This window comes from Adiantum capillus-veneris, unplaced genomic scaffold, assembly GCF_014529385.1.
Source record: "Adiantum capillus-veneris isolate H3 unplaced genomic scaffold, ASM1452938v2 Hic_scaffold_868, whole genome shotgun sequence".
In the NCBI taxonomy this organism is placed as follows: Eukaryota; Viridiplantae; Streptophyta; class Polypodiopsida; order Polypodiales; family Pteridaceae; genus Adiantum; species Adiantum capillus-veneris.
Window position 1 is genome coordinate 10,993 of NW_028221842.1, and position 16,939 is coordinate 27,931.

General features: G+C 41.4%; 1 pseudogene; it reads left to right on the forward strand.

Moving 5' to 3' along the window:
- The first annotated feature begins 11,113 nt into the window (after window positions 1–11,113).
- LOC147416515 (uncharacterized) lies at window positions 11,114–13,285 on the forward strand (annotated as a pseudogene).
- Window positions 13,286–16,939: the final 3,654 nt, after the last annotated feature.

Below are 16,939 nucleotides of genomic sequence, written 5' to 3' on the forward strand. Positions count from 1 at the left end.
GTTCTTGCATGGTGATTTAGATGTGGAAATTTACATGCAGCAGCCAGAAGGGTTTGTTGAGAAAGGCAAGGAAGATTGGGTATGCTAGTTGTTAAAGAGTCTTTATGGCTTAAAACAATCATTGTGGGCATGGTACCATAAATTCCACAAGTTTATGCTTTCTCAAGGCTACAAACGTAGTGAGTTCGATCACTGTCTATATACAAAGAAGGCTAAGGATGGTAGTTGGCTGATCCTTATTTTGTATGTGGATGACATGTTGATTGCTGGCAAGCACTTGGAAGAAATTTCAGCTTTGAAGTCAAAGATGGCAAAATCGTTTGACATGAAAGACATGGGTGAGGCAAGTCATATACCTTGTATGCGCATTGAGAGAGATAGATCAAAGAAGTTGATTTGGTTATCTCAAACAGAGTATATTGACAAGGTTTTGCAACGTTTCAATATGGAGAAGGGAAAGGCATTGAGTGTTCCATTGCCACCATATGTGAAACTTAGTAAACAAGATTGTCCTGTGTCTGAGGAAGAACAGGCTGAAATGGATAAGATTCCATATGCGTCTGCAGTGGGTAGTTTGATGTATGCAATGATTGCTACTCGCCCAGACATTGCATTTGCAGTGGGAGTAGTAAGTCGATACATGTCAAACCCAGGCAAGAAACATTGGGAGGCAGTGAAAGGAATATTGAGATACCTGAAAGCTACAAAGAGTATGCGTATATGCTATGGGAGTCAGGAGCTAAGTGTAAAGGGTTTTACAGACTCGGATTATGCAGGTGACTTAGACAACCGAAGGTCTACGTCAGGGTATGTCTTTAAATTGGCTGGTGGAGCAGTATTATGGCGTTCTAGATTACAAGATTGTGTTACTCAGTCTACTACAGAGGCTGAATATGTTGCAGCATCAGAGGCATGCAAAGAATCAATTTGGCTTAATCGACTAGTAACAAATTTGGGAATCAAAGAAGAGATGTCTGTGTTATATTGTGATAGTCAAAGTGCTATACAATTGGCTCAATCCAGTTTATCACTCAAAGACAAAGCATGTGGATGTGAAGTATCATTTCATGAGGGAAATGCTCGAGGATAAGCAACTTCAGCTTGTCAAAGTTCACACCACAGAAAATCCTGTTGATCTACTTACAAAAGGACTTCCCTCAGAGAGCTTTGCGCATTTTCGCAAGCAGTTAGGTGTAGGGTAGTACATCACTTCTCTAAATCTCTTGTATATTAGCTTGTATAGTAGCTTCTCTCACACTTAAAGTACCACATTGGACTTTAAGTGGGAGGTTGTTGGGGTATAAAGCCCAATGTGGTCGCCCAGGGAAGTGGGCGGGCCGCCAGGTATGTACACATATTCTTTTGTAAAAACCTAATAAGAACTCACTATGCTCTACACATTACAGTAGAGCGAGTTCACCATATCGTCATGCTCTTCTTCTCGCACTCTCTCTCACGTCGCACTTCCGCTCGTACTCCTTCAAACCATACTAGTCATCACCAATTCAATTTTTGAGTAATCTCTTTCATGAGGAGTCTTCACTCTGCTAGCATAATGAACTGAGATTCCTTCCCCCTTTGCAACAACATGGCCCCAATGGCATCATCTCCCACATATGGGTTAACATAAAATTCCTTTTCCCAGTCAGGAGCTTGCATAATGGGTAGTGTACTTTGAACTTCCTTGACTCTGTCAAAAACATCTTCACAATCATGTGTCCACTCTAATGGATCATTCTTCACCTCCTTGCTACAATGGATACAATATTTGTGATGCCAAAGGTATGCATCGAGACAGATACTTAACCTTCCGTATGAAAGTGGCCAACTGTCTTGTATCCTTTGGAGATGAGAGCAATAACAAGGCTTCTACTTTCTCTGGATCTGCTTCAATCCCATTTTTTGAAATCACATGTCCAAGAAGATTCACCCTTGGCTGTGCCAAACGACACTTCTTAGGGTTCAACTGACCCCCGCATTCATCATACCTTACAAAAGTCATTTCAAGCTTTTGAACATGCTCTTTCCTTCAGCTGTATACACAAAAATCATCTACGAACCCTTTGACAAACTTCCCAAGGAATAGGGTAAGGACCCAATCCACTTTTCTTTCAAAAGCTCCAGGCCCATCTGTTAACTCAAAAGGAAGGCAACAAAAGCAGAAACAACCCCATGGAGTGATAAAAGTAGTCTTTTTCTGGTCTTCAGGAGCAAGGATAAGTTGAAAATGCGTTGAATAACCATCACAGACATTGTATCTTTCAAAGCCAGCCCCACAACATCCAAAAGTTGATCAATGAAAGGTAAGGGATAAGGATTTTTCTTGGTCACTGTATTTAATGTCTTATAATCAGCGCAAACTCTCCAATGCCCATTTTTCTTTGGAGTGACCACTACTGGGCTCACCCATTTAGCATTATCAACTGGCACAATGAACCTTGCATCCAAAAGTTTATCCATTTCTTCCTTTAAAGCATTCATTTGCTCCTTACCCATCCTTCTTAATTTCTATCTTATTGGCTTTGCCCCTTCAAATAGTTCAATCTTCACAAGATCTCCAACAAAACCCCTTATTTCTTGATATGAAGTGATGAAAAGATTTGGAAACCTGTCCAACATTGTTAAGTACTCCCTTCTTTCTCCTTGTGTCAATAGCATGTTTTGAATCGACCCCTTCTTCACTGGCAATTCCTGTTTAGGCTGCATCAACTACTCAAGTTGCTCTAAATGGCTCGAAGCATTTATATCCCCTTACACTTGCAATACTTCACCAATTTCTCTCTTCTCCTCGTCCAGCAGCAAGAATGACACTTCACCTCATCACTGGAACTAGAAGTAGTGCCACTTCGTGAATCTTCAGAACTGTCTTCACTGGTGACTTCGGATTCATCATTTTCGCTCACATCTTCTAGTGTCAAAGGTTGCTTGGTAGTCATATCAAACACCCTCTTTTCACCTTCTTGCCATACACACAGATTGTTCTCTTGCCCTAATCTTGCATAGCACCAACATCTCTCAACCAAGGTCATCCCAAAATGAGAGGAAAAACTCCAAGGCCAGCTGGCATAACATGAAATTTACTATAACCTTCACGTTAAAGACTTCAACTTCAAAATTCTTAATCAACCCCAAACACTTCACTTTGGCATGGTTTGCTAGTCTAATCATGAACCCAGAGCTTCTACATGTGATGAGACCCAGTCTCTCGACATGTGACTGTGTGATCACACAAACTTGAGCACCTCCATCAATGTAGGCCTCTCCCATACCCACACCTTTGTGCCAAGCGTTCACCGCAGGACAAATGTTGGGTAGCTGTCCCACTGCCAACACTCTGACTTGTCCATGCTTCGACTCTTTCTCTGAATTCACTAATGACTTCCATTGCCTCTTAAGTGTGGGCACCATATTCATCAAGTGTCCGAAAGTACAATCTACATTCCTCCCAATCAGGTCTTCCTTTAAACTGTAAGTTGTTTGGCCTTCTCCCAAAGGTAAATCTGCTACTTCAAACTGTCTACGAGGTCTTCCCTTCCTCTTAAATTTTGCATCTTTGCTCTCTTTCTCTTCCTCTTAACTTTCGTATCTTCACCCTCCTTCTCTTTCTCTTTCCCTTTCTTCTTATTGGGACTTGGAGCAGCATAGCCTTTCCTCTCTCTTTTTCCTACGGGCATCATATCTGCTTCTTTCTTTTCAACCCACACAATACCCACATGACCACCAGAGGTTGAGGACTAATTTTCCTGTTCAATACCTTGATCTCCCCGTATATCCACTGCATAATCATTAGTCTTGTTAAGAATCTGCTGAGGAAGTGGAAACATATCACCTCCCATCCTTGTTGGCCTTGGACAACAAGTGCTTATGTGACCAAGTTCACCATAATTATAATAGGTAGGGATAAACCTCCTTTGTGGCTCAAAGACACCTTGTCCACGACCCACATTAGCATTAGGTTGAGCTTCATATGGCTGGGCCATTCCTCTACCACAACCACGACCACGACCACCTCCAAGAACACTGAGCTGCAGCATCATGGTCGTCATGTCTTGCATATTTCGTTGTAATTGTTCGCACAACCCTTTGAGCAGGTTGGGCTTTAGCCTCTGCCTGATTTTCCTCATTTTGGCCACCGTTACCTTGCACATGGACCGCTTTTCCATACTGATTGAGTCTTTGAATTTTTTTTCTTTCTCCCTAGCGATAGTGGTTGCTTCCAAAAAGGTAGCATGCCTTTTTAGTTCAACTTTGAACTTCAAACTTTCCTTTAAGTTTGCCACAAATACGGTCCTTCTTTAACATCACTGGAGGGATTTCATTTTCCAAAGCTCGGGCCCATTTATCCCATAAACGGGTAAACTGCATGAAAAAATCATCAACACTTTGATTAGCCTTCTGCGTGTCATGCCAAACTTCATCAGGTACTTCAATGGATCTATACTGTGCCAAAAAATCTTGCTTCACACATAGTAGTCCAAAACCACCCGTGGAGTTTGTACCTGTATCACCTTCTTCATAATTTTGTAACCAAACTTTTGCCTCATCCTATAAACTGTATTGTAGCAACCACAATAATATAGCTTGATCTACTATATTTTGCAGTAAGCAGTTGACCTCCAATTTCTCAATAAAAGTCCGTGCATTCTCATTAGGCAATCCATGAAACTGTTGAAACTCGTTTTCCATGTTCGATTGCCACAGAAACACTTATATGTGACGTCGTAAGTTTAAAGGATGTCGATGGATTGCTCTAGTACCTAATCCACCTCACATTGGGTAACCCAGCCCCCACTACTCGGCTTCACAAAACCTCACGACCCTCCAAAGGCTTCAATCCAATTACACGACCGCCTCAAGTGTTGTCCACAATTTGCACATACATAGGCGGTTGTCCATAAGGACCCACATCCCCTTTAGATTCTTTGCCTGCAGAATAGACATATTTTATAGGAATTGGAGCACATGAGCACTTGCTCCTTGGGTGGGAGCACCAAAATGATGTTAGCATGAAAACGACAAGGAAAACGAGTGCCTCTATAGCCTTGCACGAGTCACATCATCGAAAGGAAGAACTATTGCACCGTTGAAATCACCCGTGATAAGCACCTCTAAAGTTTTATGAAGAACCCTTCTAGCATGAAGCACGCTTGGAATTAGGAGAAACCAAGGACATAAAGACATAGCTTGTCTTTATGAATAGATGTCTGTAGAGCATCCATAGGCTAAAAACTGACCAAAGATGAGAGAGTTATGGCCACTCAAAGTTGGGGGTGTACTCTCTCTTGCTAAAAAATGAGCTCTCTAGAGAGTTTGCACGTGTTCCAAAGAATTGCAGTTATAAAATGGGTCCCTTTTGATCTTTTATTTCAAGAGATTTCTTCTCTCTCCTCAGTCGACAAGGTTCTCTTGCAAGGCTCCATTTAATTGGTCCATTTTTTGCCTCATTTGGGTACGAAATGAGCTAGCCGATGACTTTTGGGTCAAGGGAAGGGGTGGGGATAGTGTCCAGGGGACCAAAATGATAACCAAGTGCTTGGGCAACTGAGTGGGAACTCAAAATGGCACCCCTTCTTCCCCAAGAGTCCACGATCCCCCATAGCCAAGCTCCTCTCTCCTATGATACACCCCAAATGGGCACCTATTCCCCCTCTTTTACCCCTTGCTTTGAGCCCAAGCTTCCCTATGTGGGATTATCTCATTGCCACATGGCACATTTCTCCCACACTTCTCCAAATTCCTTCTCTCCCCACAGGACATTTCCAACTTGACCCCTTCTCAGGACCAATTTCCCAAGATCATAGTGCACCGCTCCGAGCACCAAATGCGACGTCGTAAAGCACGGCTTGGAGCCCGTTTCTTTGGCTATCTCTAGAAATTTAAAATCTCAGCATTTCTAATTTTAGATCATCAAGTTTTCCCATTTTTCTTTGTTGCATGCATCTGCAACCACTTTCTAAGTCGAGACCGCCCACTTCGGAAGCACATATCTCATGATGTACGAATCCGATTTACGAGCTATAAAGCACGACTAAAATACTTATTGAAAATCAACTCAAACAACCCAAAACACTAGTACACAAGCCCGACAAAACCAATCCTTTGTACATGAATTTTTACATGGTCACTCCCAAGACTCGAAGCACTATGTACACATATATACATGAGGCTAGTTAGCAAGCTTTTTGGCATGATCTATTGGCTTTATGCTCATCCAAAAAATGCCTGACAACGTGAACACTTTGGAATTATCTTTAAGCGAATACACCCATGCATGCCTAGAGTGATCATCAATGAAAGTAACGAAGTACAGTAATTACCCAAGGATGGAGTTTGCATAGGTCCACAAGCATCACTATACACAAGTTGTAACATGCATGTAGCCCTTACTCAACCATCCTTTGGAAACTTTGAATGCTTATCTTACCCAAAATACAACCTTCAAAAACATGCTTAGAAGGTGCTTCAAGAGGTGCTTCGAATCCACAACTGCTGTTGTAATATTTTTGTTCACACTTGTCATATAGAGTGAGTTTGTACAGCCCACAACACAAAATACTAGATGCAACAATTTTATCACCAAAACTGTGATCATGAATTGTACATATGCCATCCACAAATTTGACACCAAGGCCTAGTCTTACAAGTGTAGAGACAGACATAAGGTTTGTTTTGATCCTTGGTACATAAAGTGCATCAACAAGTGTAAAGAATTTCAATTTCTAGAAATTTGCAAAATCTTTCAACTCCCTTGAGCGGATAAGAGCATTGTGCTTTGTAGCACCGCCATCAAAGTACCAAACATAGGACTCTCCAACAGCTAACATACATACATAATGGGCAGAGGGATCATAAGTACACTATACACTGAATGCCCATTCTACATCTGCATCATCATCACAATCTCCATTTATAAAAGATTCTAGAATAGCTGCATTGGTAGAAGATCCAGTCTCTTTCCTTTTGGATTCTTTTGCCTTCAACCAAGACATTGCTGGCATGATTGAGGGCGATTACAATGCTTTCAAAAGGAGGGTATGTCAGAAGTTTGTGACATGGCATGCCCAACTTAAAGAACTGGCTGGAAGGAATACGATTTAGAGTTTAAAAATTCAACCTAGAATAACTTATGGAGCATTGGTTGAGGGGCCTAAAATCCTAAAAAATTAAAGACCTCCCAAGATTTGCATAAAATCAGTCTCTCAAAAAAATTTGCGCAAAAGTGATGATGTGGTAGGCTTGCCAAAAAATGCGGAGTTGTGTTAACGTGGCAGTAGCACGAGCTCGGTATCAGTTTTGGGTGCCAAGTTTGCTAAGCTTTTGGGAGCAGATGCTTTTGGATCATTTGCTTTTGGATGTAATGATTTTGGGGCTCTGCTTTTGGGCATCTACTGTTTATAAGAGCCCTTGGGCCACTCTTTGGAGAGCATTTGGATGCAGAGGTTTGGAGAGTTTAACCCTCGGAGAGTTGTACCTTTGTGAAGCAATAATAAAGATATATCAGAAGGGGCACCAATCTTTGTGCCAATTCATCTAGGGATGGAACTTGTCAACTCTCCTCTTTTCTCTCTGTTTATTCAAGTTCAATTCAATCATTTGCAGATTTTGTTTGTGTGTTGCTCTTGATGTTTGCCTTGGGGTGTCCAAGTCCATTACAGTGGTATCAAAGCATGTCAAAATTTTATGACGTGGCACGCCTAACTTAAAGAACTGGTTGAGGGATAAGGGATTAAAGTTTAAAAACTTTGACCCAAAAGAACTTATGGAGCAGTTGACAAGGGGCCTAAAACCCTAAAGAGTCAGGGAATTCCCAAGTTTTCATAAAATCAGCCTCTCAACAAAATTTGTGCAAAAGTGATGATGTGGCAAGCTGGTCAAAAAACCCAAAGATGAGTTGACGTGGCAACAGTGCTCGGTATCAATTTTGGGTGCCAGTTTGGCCAATCTTTTGAGAGTAGATGCTTTTGGATCATGTGCTTTTGGGAGTAGATGCTTTTGGATGTAGTGCTTTTGGGCATCTTCTGTGCCCTTTATAAGAGCCCCTTGGGGCACTCTTTAGAGAGTATGTGGATGCAAAGTCTTGGAGAGCTGGACCCTCGGGGAGTTGTACCTTTTTGAAGCAATAACAAAAAAATACCAGAAGGGACTCTAGTCTTTGGAGACAAGACTCCTCCGTTTCGTGTCAACTCTCTCTCTCTCCCTCTCTCTCTCTCTCTCTCTCTCTCTCTCTCTCTCTCTCTCTCTCTCTCTCTCTCTCTCTCTCTCAAGGTCAGTTCAATTATTTGAAGTTTTTGTGTCATGTGTTTCTCTTGATCTTTGACTTGGGGTGTCCAAGTCTATTACATCCACCTCGGTTGCAAAGTTATGGTCAAACATTGTTAGAGGTCGTCCTTCAGGCATGGATTTGGGCTTTGAATGATAGGATATTCCAATGCATGAGAGTCAGAGTTCGGGGCTTGATCACATGGTGGAGACTTGACATGTCATGATTTTCTTCCTTTGTGCATAGTTGATGTATACATTATGTACATACATTATGTTTAAGCTCCAATAAGATGTATATATTAAAATATTAGATGCCTTTGTGATTAGAATAAATGGAGGACTTTTTTGCAATATGTAAATAACATGCATTTACATAGAGTGTGTTTGCAAGAACATAATCAACATGCCTTGATGGGTTAGGATGGATATATTGTGGCCTGTATTATCTTTTATGTTGGTGCTCAAAAAAAAAAATCGGGATTGTTATGCTAGTCCGGCATGAGTTGCAGCCTATAATGGCTCATAACTATTGGGATTGAACGATTAGATTGGAATGATTTGGGTGTTGGATTTACGAACATCGTGTTTGCTCACATGATCCTAAGTTAAGTTTCACTCATAATGCATTCAAGTAGATTTGAACCAGATTGGACATATGTTATTTCCTTCATGCTAGTCAATTTGATGATTATGTCTCCAAATTGTGGATAGATTGGACAATCCTACCTTCGGATAATGCCCCTTTATATAGGCATCTAGGTCTCGATTGATCATATTGAAGAATAGTTATTTGAAACATGATTTTTTAAAAGAAATGGTACTTTATGCATCAGTACCTCTTTATCATAGAGTTTATGAGGACATTGATATTGCATGGTTCTAATTTGTTTCAGCTTTTATTTCTGACTATGAGAGGTCGTATATGCATGAGATTCAAGAAGCCGTTTAACGGGCAAAATGGATGGCTTGCTCTTATCAAATGGCTTTACTGGATAAAGTATGCTCCTTTAAATAGTTTTTCAAGATTTTGCAAGAGTCTAGGAAAAAGTAAAATAATTGCAGGGTCAAAAAGTTGGATGGCCAATATTGATTGGTATAATTCTATGCAAGAATTGACTCATTGTGCTCGACTCTAAATTTCTTCTCTTTTTGCCACTAGTTTGAATGTCTCTTCATATGTTTTGGGTAAACTTTTGCAATTTGTGCAACCTATCATCTCTCTTGGTGATCCCATGGCCTTAGAGGAACCTTTTACAGAACAAGAGATAAAGGAAGCCTTGCAATTGATGGGAAAATGGAAATTACTCGGCTAGGATAGTTTGAAATTGGAAATTCTATTGCTTTCTAGCAAGGTGAAAGCATGAAATGGTGGTCAGTTTTAAGGGCTTTTCTAGGTGGTTTTTGAAGTACTTCTCAAGTTTTATTTGTTCCCTTCAAATAGTTTTTCAGGGACGTGGAAAATTGCAAGAAATGGAAAATGCCGCCACTTCAAGAATGCCATCATTTTTTGAACATTGTTTACGGGTAGAAGGTGACTGTGACTTATCTTGCATGCCATTCTACACAGCAGGAAGCTACCCACATGCTACTGCATCTTCATGCACCCTGCGTGAACAGAGCGAGGAAGAAGTGCAGACGCCTACCCTCTCTGTGCGACCTCAATCTTCACCGGGTACTGTAATCCTCTCTCTCTCTCTCTCTCTCTCTCTCTCTCTCTCTCTCTCTCTCTCTCTCTCTCTCTCTCTCTCTCTCTCTCTCTCTCTTGTAGTTGAGCAATGTGTTTGTTTGAGGACATTGTGAATCATGGATTGTGTTTTTTTGTTTGTACAGTAATATAAAGACTCCACCACGAAAGTGCACCATGGGAGCACCTGATGGTGGTTCAGCTAGCATGATTTCATCCAGTAGCAAGCCTAGGAGCTCCACAACATTGGGCATAAAGTCTGAAACTATCGGCGAAAAAAGCATTGGTACATATCAGCTCTGTCTCTTCAATTGTAGAAATGTTCTTTTCAATGTTTGTTTACTATGTCAAATGTGGTTTTCAGCAAGATCTTCCTGGAGGATTCAATACCCTAAGCAAACTCCATTTTGCTACACACGAGAGGAGTTGCATGAGGAGTATGGCTTAAGCTTGGAGGGCAAGCTCTACCAGCACCTTAGTGAGGTTGATGTCATAGATCAGGATTGGTTGTCGGTCTTCATGAAGAAAAGGGAGAAGGGCTCTAAAATCTTTCTGCATATGATGCGACCTGAGTTTGTAGACGAATGCAGGTTACTGTTTCACAAACTCTACCAAAGCATGCCAGCCAACAAAGAGATCACACACAAGTTTGCAACGTTGTTTGTGTACGAGCGATGCCCAACTGCTCGACAAGATCCTGCAGGTCGAAAGGTTGCATGGGCTACTTTTGGTGAACAGGTTTTGGACCATTGCAAGAAGCTTACGGGTGGCATTGACAAGAAAGTAAAGATTTGGCTAGAGAATAATGAGGGGACATCACTTCAGCCCCTTCGTCTTGACAATGTCAGGGCAAGTCGTAAAAGTGGGAAAAATTCTCTCTTATCTGGCAGCACTTCTCTAGTTAGTGCCTCCTTTATAAGCCAGCAAGTAAAAGCACAGGTGGAGCAGATTCTAGATGCAAAAAGGGATGCATTAAAGGTTTTGAACACAACATTGGATAATGTGAGAGTAGAGCTACAAGACAGGAACCAAAATATGTGGAAGATACAAGGGACATCTTCAGCTGCGGCAGTGCTTCAAGGGCAATCGCAAGAGCTCCAGATATTGTGGTCCAGCATGAAGGGAGTTGTCGATACTGACCCTGATTTTTTGGTGATTGAAGGCAAGATGGCTGCTCTAACTAGTGCACTCACAGCTCTTGGGGCCGATGCAAGCAGCTCGAACATAAGAGATGAGGTGGATCGTCTCCAGGTATGTGTCGACCAAGTCAAGGTAGGATTTTTGTTTATGTGGTAATGCCCTAGGCACTTGACATGGTACTCTCTTCTATTTAGGTGGTTTTGTTTGCCATGCCAGTTATTTCTATTTATGTGGTAATGCCCTAGGTACTTGACATGGTACTCTTTTCTATTTAGATGGTTGTTTTTGTCATGCCAGTTATTTTTGTTATGGTGCTAAGTGCCCAACATACCTGACATGGTAGTTTTTTCTATTGTGGGATTCTATCATGGTAATAGTGCCCAAGGTACTTGGCATGGTAGTTTCTTTTTACATTCTTTTTGTTACGGTGACATTGACCAAGGACTTTTCCATGGTGGTTTTTTTTGCTACGAGTATTTGTTTTTTCCATGGAAGTTTGTCTATTATTGTGGTACTTGTCATGGTAGTTTTTTTCTACCATGACAGGTGCAAGGGTCATGGCTATTTTTCCAGGTATCATGTAATGGCCAAAATGCCTGTCATGGTACTTCGTTTAATCATGGTGGTGTTTTTTTCATGGCAGTATTTCCTGCTATGGTACTTTTCTTTTGCTATTGTTGTAGTGCTCAAGGTACTTTTCTACTATCCATGGTATATGTCATTACCTTAGAGGTTTTTTGGAAAGCCATCTCTGTTATGGTGGCAGTGCCCAAGGTACTTTTTCATGGTTTTTTTTGCTATGGTTGATTGTTTCTTTAAGGAAGTTTGTTGCTATTGTGGTTGTGCCCAAGGTACTTGTAAAGGTAGTTTTTTCTATTAAGGTGGTTGTACGGTCATTGCTTATTAGTGTGTAGTGTCCAAGAAACTTGTCATTGTACTTTGTTTTTGGTCATGGTGGCTTGTTTATCATGATAGTCTTTCCTGTTATGGTAGTAGCTTTTGCCTTGATGATTTTAAAGGAATGGCAGTTTTTTGTTATGGTGGTTGTGTCCAAGGTACTTTTCTACTTGCCATCGTATTTTTAATTGCCTTGGCGGTTTTCTGGAGTGTCCAAAGTACTTTTTTATGGTAGTTTTTTCTGTTAAAGGTACTTGCCATGGTACTTTGTGTTGTAATGGTGGTTCTCATATCTAATCCCTGTGGGCCTTTTGTTCTTCATTTGTCATGCAGAAAGAAGTGACTGACTTGGAAGCATCAGCGAGTACGTGTGTGCAACATATCAACTTTTGTGAGAGCATGTTGGAGCAGGTGAAGGCTGGTGACACAATGTTACTGCTTCCGACAGCTGGCCAGCACTTGCGCCACTTGCAGGCTACACTCTCTGTTCCAGGACTATGTGTTGCATGTGTTCTTGCATTCATGGCTTCCCATGTGGTTTGTGTATACACGCTAGCATGTGGTCATGCATACCATGCTCTGTGTTTTGCTGCTTGGCTTGGATCAGAGACGGTATGTGCGGACGCCTCTTGCAAGAGTAGTATTCCAGATTCACTTAAATCAATGCTCCTGCATACAAGTAGGTTACCGTTGCTTCCAATCTCATATAAATCCAAGAACAGTTCAGGTTGCCTTCAAGTATCTGCTGATTGCGCAAGCGTGAACTTCACTGATGTGCTTACAGGTTCTGGCCATATTCCTTGTGTGGCACCGATACAGGATGATTTGCCAAAGGTTGTGCTACAAGCTACTCCTGAAGCCCATAGTGTGTACTCCAGTGAGGACACTCCAGCTGTGAAGGTAGACCCCCCTGCAAGCACAGCAGCAGTTGAGCCACAACCAAGCAAAAGCAGTCCAAAGGAAGATGCAACGGTTGACGATGCGGAGGCAATAGCGCAAGAGGGAGTGGATGCAGTGCAACGCATGGTAGCTGGTGATGAGAATCCAGATTCTCCCATCTTTCTGAGTGACATGGTGAAGGTGTCAAAGAAGCGCAAGAAAAACAGTGATGGTAAGTGGTAATGGTATTGGACTTGTCAACTTCTATGCAATGTCTGCATGGGGCTGATGTGTTGTTTTATGACATAGGTGGATCTTCCAAAAAGAATAGACCTTCAGAGTCCACACGTTCAAAGCACCATGCTCATCATGCAGATGGAGATATGGGAGAGAGGGAAGCACCCAGATCACCTCCTGCCGTGAAGAAGACTCCCAGAAAGAGTACTCCCCTCCGCAATCCTTCTAGTGTTTCCCACCCCCCCAAGCCTCAAGTTTGCAAGAAATTGTGACTCTTCAATTGTAATACAAGAATCTGTGATTCTTGATTTTGAATGCAAAAGAAACTTTTTTGTCGGCCTCTATGTTTTTGTCGCTTTTATGTTTCATAAGCACAATGTCTATGTTTTTGTCGGCCTCTATGATTTTGTCGCTTTTATGTCAAATATTGCCTCGTGTTTATTTTTCAATGTTGAATGTTGTCTTTTACAGAGTTTCCAAAGGAAAAGGGGACCCGCAAGCTGCCCGTAGAGGAAATCATCATCATCACAGATCCCCCAAAAGTACATTCCCCCAGCTATCTCCTCCTTGCCATATGATGATCCAACCCGATCAGCCCTCATATTAGATCTTAATGGTGTACTTTGTCTTACATGTACACCTAATAAGCATGACCCTTCGTCTGTCCCCGATATTGAAGCTACATCATATGTCAAGCATGAGGAGGCAGATGGCAGGTACCTGTTTGTTCCGAAAGATGCACAGGATTTTATTGCATGGGCTGTGACATGGGCAAATGTCTACATATGGAGCAGTGCAATGCTCAGCAGAGTGGGCTCAAGAATTCGAAGATGTTTTCCCCAGGTTCACAGTTATATTAGTGGATGGGCTGGACAGCAATTATGTGATGTGGATAGTTACTGTTTTGGTGGTGGAAGGCCAGCATTTTTCAAGGTATTGCAGAATTTTTTGGCGAAGCTGCAGCGGTATGATACCAGCAATGTCCTTTTAATTGACAACAGTTCCTATAAATGTCATTATAATCCTTGTGGTACTTACATCATAGTGCCTGGTATTGAGCACCCTCCAGCCAATACTTGTCAAAAGATCTAAAGGCTTGGCTAGAAGGGTGGCAGCATGCTACAGATCTTCGTGCCTTGGCGGACACATTCGGCAACCAAAACCTACTAATGATGACTAGTATGTATTCACATCAATTGCAAAAGGGTTTGAAAAGACATCGTATGATGCGTACTTATGTGGGTCACAGCTCATGCCCATAGAGTGCAAGCGACGATGCTGTCCCTTGATTTTTTTTAGGATGACAGATCCTCTATGTACCTTTTGTAACTAAACTAAACCCGTGCCAGAACCTTGTATATTTATATGCTACTTTCCATGTGGAAACCAATTTTTTCGCTTCATTTTGATTGCCATTATAACTCATGTAATGACTTGATGTCAAATTATTGAAGATGTAATATATTCCAACTGGTTAGATGCGTTGTCTTTGTGTCCCAGCATTGAAGTGTTATTTTTTTTATTCAAGTAGTTTAAGACTGTTTAAGTGTCCAAGCATTGAAGTGTTATTTTTCTGATTCTGTTATTGTTTCCCAATTTAAAACAATTACAATGTAAGGTACTTTGGGTTGGCATACCAAAACTTAATAGATTGTTGTGTACAAAAATCACCAAGGGACTACCTATAAGGTACTTTGGACTGGCATACAACAACCTTTACAAGTCCTTGTTTCCTACATAGTTTAATACAGTTTCCACCTGTGAACTACTTGTAAGGTACTTTTGGTTGTCATACCTGTAAAGAACCTATAAGGTACTTTAGGATGGCATACAACTTTTACAAGTCCTTGTTTCCTACATACTTTAAGATAGTTTCCACCTGTGAACTACCTGTAAGGTACTTTTGGTTGTCAGACCTATAAAGAACCTATAAGGTACTTTGGGCTGGCATATAACAACTTTTACAAGTCCTTGTTTCCTACATAGTTTAATACAGTTTCCACCTATGAACTACCTGTAAGGTACTTTTGGTTGTCAGACCTATAAAGAACCTATAAGGTACTTTGGGATGGCATACAAAAGGTTTTACAAGTGCTTGTTACTTACATATCTTAACATACAGGTACCACTTGAGGACTACCTTAAAGGTACTTTGGGCTGTTAGATAAACTTTTAGAAGTGCTTGTGAACTACCTGTAAGGTACTTCAGGCTGATAGACAGATACTTTGTGTTCCAGAATTGAAATGCTATTTTTGTTACTCAAGTAGACAAAAGAGTTTACAAGTACTTGTTTGGACTAGCCTGCAAGAGGTTTTGAAACCTATGAAAGGCTCTTATAAAAACCACCTGTGGAATAGTTTCATGGTACTTTGAAGCTAATTACCGGTACTTCTACAAGTTACTTGGGCAACAACCTATATCACTATTGGCATACTGTTGTACACATTTTCGTATACTTCTGCAGCGAGTTTGAACTTATGTGGCTCTCCTTCTAAGGGTTCCAAGGGTATCTTAATCGATCTAACCAAGTGTGATGCAAGAAGCACTTTTGGTTGACTAGCAGGCATGTAATAGATATGCTCGGCACCTTCCACTAGCTCGTAATAGTACCCCTCAACCAAATAGCTCCCTGTAGAAAGTATGTTTCCCCAGGAATCACTCAAGGCTCTTGTTGTTTTGTACTTCTCCTGTGAGCACCTCAAAAGGTAGAAGTCAGCTCCATCTTCATTGGCATTGGTGGCAAAGGCATCACCGATGCATAGAGCATCACTAATTGCATCATGATGCCCACCATACATTGGCAGATCTAATCCTTCGTCATCGCTAAAATATTCACTTTCTACATTGTCACCATCCAATGCCTCAAGGGTTAGATACTCCCAGTACTCAACATGTGTGCTGTTCAAGCATCGCCTCCAATGCTGGGACATACAAAATTCACAAAAACAAGCGAGAATTCTGGAATGGAGTGCACACTTGTCACTCTTGGAGTATCCATTGACACAGTGTATTGATCGTGAGCCTTCAACTCGCTTGCAATTCCACTTCTTCTCCCTTGGAACCTCAGTTGCTTGGACCTCCCAAAAAATCCTATTCACCCCTGTGTGACCACTTTCATCATTAAATTTATGCTTCAAGCACACTTCATGTGCCATGCATCAGCCTTTAACTGCTCATGTGTTAAAGCCCTCTTAACAACTGTCCCTGCCCCATCATGCTCCCCTTTGTCGTGGCCCGAGGCAAAGAAACTCCACAGCATTTCAATGCCAGTCAAACCATAGTACCTAAAACAATGACCCACCTTCAATGCTGGGCAGAAACAAATTTTTGGAAACTTTTCATCAGAGGTGGAATAAAACCTGGCGTACCTTGACACGAAGAAGAACGGTCTAGATGACTTGAATTGAGCAGCACATCCATCTGACCACACCCAGTGCCTCTTCAAGAAGTTGAATCCCTGATTTTGAAGCCAAACACTATGCAGTTGCAAGCAATGTTGCACAAAGAGCGTGTCATGATCTTTGTCATCAGAAATGTAAAAATGTGTATATTTTAACACCTGGTCTTTCTCGTCTCGAATGTATGTAATGTGCACCAAGATGGGGACTTGTGAAGAGTACCAATGCATTGACTGGATTTCATTTTGCTCCTTAAATGAGTAATTTTCCGCAAAGTCAATAACAGAGACCACTACATCTCTAGGAAACCTATGAATGCAATCTTTGAAGTGCTGAGATTGCCACCGGGCAATAAAATTGTGTCGGATGTAAGTGGTCAGATGCTTTTGAAGAAAAGTTGTGAAATCCTTGCATCCCATTTCCTTCATCAAAAGATCCTTG